The sequence below is a fragment of the Alligator sinensis genome, unplaced genomic scaffold (genome assembly GCF_000455745.1).
Source record: "Alligator sinensis unplaced genomic scaffold, ASM45574v1 scaffold117_1, whole genome shotgun sequence".
NCBI lineage: Eukaryota > Metazoa > Chordata > Crocodylia > Alligatoridae > Alligator > Alligator sinensis.
The window spans coordinates 4725461-4730428 of record NW_005841855.1 but is presented as its reverse complement, the minus strand read 5'-3'; positions in this window follow the sequence as shown (position 1 = coordinate 4730428).

The following is a 4968-nucleotide window of genomic DNA, read 5'->3' as shown; positions in this document are numbered from 1 at the left end:
TTGGATAGGCATCTAGCTGGGGTCATCTGGACCCGCCTCTCTTTCCTGCCTATGCAGGGGGTTGGACTCGATTATCTATTGAGGTCCCTTCCGACCCTAACATCTATGAATCTATGAATCTATGTGAGTGCAGCACATGGGAATAAGGCAAGGGAAGGCCCGGAGGCAAAGCGGAATAGGCGGGTTGATCAGCTGACCAGGGAAGAGGGCGCTGAAACCTTGTATGTTGAAGAAAAAAATGGAGCATTGCCCGATTCCTCCTCCCACTGCACACCTGGATAATGAGTCGCAGAATGGCATCAGAAGGGGCTGCTGGTAAGTTGCTGACTCGGAATATTATTGTCTGTCATTGTTGTCTTGTTATGCTATGCGTAGTTGTGTGTCTGTTAAGTCATTAAACCTTTTTACTTCCGTCCACTCTCTCAATCCCGAACCCTCCCGCTGGTGGCTGGGACAGCAACTTTTTGGAAGCTCTTTATTATTAAAGGGCTGAATCTCTTTTAAGACCATTTTAATACTTTGACGATGGTGGTCATAATTACCTGCAAGCTATATTCCTGAAGTGACACAGAGAGCAGCTGGATAATGTGCGGGCCGGCTCCCGGTCCCGTCCTCGCCGGGCGCGAGCCGGGGCCGTCTGTGTGCACGTGGGCTTTGGCCGGCAGCCCGGGCACGCAGGCCCGGAGAAAAGCCGCAGGGTGGAGTAGTACGCTCGAGCTAGAATCAGTCACGGAGGCATAATGGTTGATTGAAAAGATTATTTACTTACACCAAAGGTGGTCGCGGTGTAGGCTGGTCAGCTTTCCAGGCACAGCTCCACTTCCTTCCTCGTTGGAGGACTCTGATAAACTCGGTTCTTTGACCCCGGAGCGGTTTAGGCTCCGCAAGTTTAGCAATTCTAACTCGGTTTCTTTCTCATGGAGCAGCTGTATCTCCGTGGGTTCTTGTTCGGTACCCAAGTGCCCCGGAGCTGTTAAGACTCCGTGGGTTCAAAAATGGGGTTGCAGGATAGGGATACATCGTCTGGACTGCGATCGGCGACGGGGAGAGGCTAGAGGCCGTCGGTAAGTAGTGCCCCGGAGTTTGCTAGGCTCCGGGGGTTCGGCAATTGGAGCCTCTATTGCCTTCTTAAGAAAGACGCGCTGGGTTCGAAAGGACCCACAGCGCTTAGAGATCCGTCTCTCTCTGTCTTTCTCTCCAACTCTCTCTCCGTCTCTCTCTTCGTCTTTCTCTCCAACTTGGGCGGAAACCACCCAAGCCTTTTGTACGGCTAGCAAGCCAATAGCTAGCCGCCACGTGTGCCTAAATTAAGACCGGCCAATAATGTGGCTCAAATCTTAATACAAATGGCGGGAACTCCTTTGCAGCGTGCATCACCATAATGCAAGAGAAATGCACAATGCAAAGAAGGCTACAAAACGGCGGGAAACACTTTTCTGCACGCAGGTTCTCCATAACAACGGAACACTCCGTCGTACAAAAGAGCTGCAATTCGGCGGGAACATAATTTAGCGGTGCCGAAGCACACACAATCAAAAAATCCACAACTTTGGGTTGTGACAGATAAATTTTCCTTTTGTACATCATTTACAGAATTTTCTTTCCTTTAACTTCCTCAAAAGTCCCTATTTCTTATGTTTTCTGGAAAGAGGAGAAAGATAAGTTTGAGGATAACACCTTTCTTGGTTTTTGAGAAATGGCAGTGGGATTAAATATTATAACATGCAGGCAGGATGTAATATTGATCTATTACAGTTATTTAGGGCAAATATAATTATAGCTCTGCTTTGTTTACACTGCTCAGTAATATTACAGTTTTTTGACAGTTGCATGAGCATTTTGGAAATAAAAAGAAACTTGTGAAAAAGATTGTTTAGATTATTCTTTTTAAAGTTATATACATCTTTTAAGATTTATTTTATAGGATTGATACCCTCACAAGGCAAAGTTAACATCTGATAACTCACTGTTGAAACTAATGGTACACAACTCATTACACCAGTATTGAATATACTTTTAAAAATACAAATAAAATGTTTGCAATGGAGGCTTCATGGTCTGGAGATTAAGAGGAAAAAAACCTAAGTTCTCTGTGTTTTGACCTTAGGAAACTCACTTTACCATTCTTTGCCTCCATTTCCCTGCTTGTCTTTTGTTTTCTTCAGCTGGTTAAATTACAAACTCAATAAGGCAAACTGTGATTTTGTCTGTACCCTGGCTACCAAAAAGAGAACCCAGTCTCAGCTGTTGTCTCTAGGTGTTTCATGAATATAAATAATATGAATAATTATTTGACTAGTCTAGAATGGGCTCAACTTGTAACAATGGAAGAAAGTCTGGCAAAGTAAAGAGACAAATGTCTCTTCAATAAATTTCAGAAAATTGAGAGTTAAAGCTAAAACATCAATTTTGGTATATTAAGGGAGAGACTTCCACCAGTGGGTGATGTTGCATACCATATTTTATGCAGTGGTTACAAGAGATGTGCTTTTCTTCCCTCACCAAATGACTTAGAATCAGAGAATCATCGAAAATGAGTGTTGGAACAGACCTCATAGATTTCATAGACATCAGGGCTGGAAGGGACCTCAGAAGATCATTGAGTCCAGCCCCCTGCCCAAAGGGCAGGAAGTCAGCTGGGGTCATAGGATCCCAGCAAGATAAGCATCCAGTTTGCTCTTGAAGGTGTTCAATGTAGGCGCTTGAACCACCTCCAGTGGCAGGCTGTTCCAGACCTTGGGGGCTCAGACAGTAAAGAAATTCTTCCTTATGTCCAGCCTGAAACGGTCTTGTAGTAGTTTATGACCGTTCGACCTAGTCGTCATCCCTTGGGGCGCTCTGGTGAACAAACGTTCCCCCAGATACCGGTGGTCACCCCTGATAAACTTATAGGTGGCCATCAGATCACCTCTGAGCCTGCGCTTTTCCAGTCTAAAGATCCCCAGGGCTCTCAGCCTGTCATCGTAGGTTTTGCTTCCCTGACCTCTGAACATCACGTAGTCCAACCCCCTGCACAAAGCAGCAACATCCCCAACTAGATCATCCCAGCCAAGGCTTTGTCTAGCCAGATCTTAAAAACCTCCAAGGATTGAGATTTCAAACTTCCCTGGGTAACCTCTTTCTAGCACCATACCTAGACTCCTGGCAGCCCTGGGCAAACTTTTAGGATTGGGCCCCCCTTCACCAGAGTTAATGATAATAATAAATGGACAGTGGCATAAAATGACCATTTTCAGGTCCCCTCTCTGTCCAAGCCCCGGGCAGCCACCCGGTTCGCCCATGCCTGTTTCCAGCCCTGACTATTCCAGTGCTTTACTGGCCTCCTCATTAGAAAAAAAATGTTCCTAATATCTAACCTAAACTTCCCTTGCTGCAACTTGAGACCATTGCTCCTTGTTCTGTCATCTGTCACCGCTGAGAACAGTCTAGCTTCATCTTCTTTGAAACGACCCTTCAGGTAGTTAAAGGCTGCTATTAAATCTCCTCTCAGTCTTCTCTTCTCCAGACTAAATAAGCCCAGTTCCATCATACCATGTCCATTGCTCTTCCTGCATCCATAGAGGCCGTCATCTCATAGAAGGCAATCAGATTGGTTAGGCATGACTTGCCCTTGGTGAATCCATGCTGACTGTTCCTAATCACCTTCTTCTCCTCCACATGCTTAGAAAAGGATTCCTTGAGGACCTGCTCCATGATTTTTACAGGGATTGAGTTGTGGCTGAGTGGTCTGTAGTTTCCTGGATCCTTCTTCTTCCCTTTCTTAAAGATGGACACTATAATTGTCCTTTCCCAATCACCTTGAGTTCTCAAAGATAATGGCCAGTGGCTCTGCAAACACATTGGCCAGCTCCCTCAGGAACCTCAGGTATGTCCTGTTTGGCCCCATGGATGTCATGTCCAGCTTTCCAAATAGTTCCTAATCTGCTTTTTTGCCACAGTTGGCTGCTTACCTCCTCTCCAAACTGTGCTAACAGATGCAGTAGTCTAGGACCTGACCTTGCCTGTGAACTGAGGTGAAAAAAGCATTGAGTACTTCAGACTTTTCTGCATCATGCATCACTAGGTGGCCTCCCCATTAAGTAAAGGACCCACACGTTCTTCATTTTGTTGATGTTCCTCTTGTTCCCTGTTTAAAAATTTCAAATTCTCGATAAAAGAGCCCAAATTCTCTCATTCCAAACCCCCAAATCTGGGTTCTTGTGTGATGAAAATGAAATGCCACTATATAGAGAGATATCAGTTGGGCAATGTTTTATTGATATATTTACCATTTTAAAGCAATTTGGAAGCCTACCAGTCCTCTGTCATCATAATGAAATGAATTCTAAGTATCTATACACTTTGGCACTTGCTTTTGGTTTTTGTATCATAGAAAAATCAGAGCTGCCCCACCCCCCTTTGCTCACTAGGAGGTAGGGTGCTGAGCGGCACTGGGATGCTAGTGCCTTGCCCTCGCCCATACCCTTGCCCTCATTGCCCCCACCCCCAATCCCCTGCCCTGTCAGTACCCCTCATTCCCGACCTGCAGCCCCTGCCTGGCCCCCCCCACTAGCTCTCTCCCAGTAGCAGCTCCATCCCAGCACCAGGACATGAGTCTAGCTACAGCTGTCCCCCCTACTACTTTGTGGCTCTGAGCAGTTCCAGCCCTGTTCCTTGTACCTGTGCCCAGGCCCTAATAATCCCCATGCTGTTCCTGGGAAGCCCTTGAATGAGGCTCAGGGACAGGGCTGGGCAAGCCCCTTCCTTCCAGGCCAGCCTCCCCCTGCACAGGCTGCTCTAGGGGAGCAGGGGGGGCTCTAAGCTTGACTCTGGTGGCCTTTTCTACCTGAAGCACTCCTCCATGCCCAACCCCAATCTCTCTCTTTCTCTCTCTCACACATGCACGCGCGCGCACACACACACACACACACACACACTGCACACCCCTGCTGCCACCTCCACACACCACCCCCACGGACATATACCCCA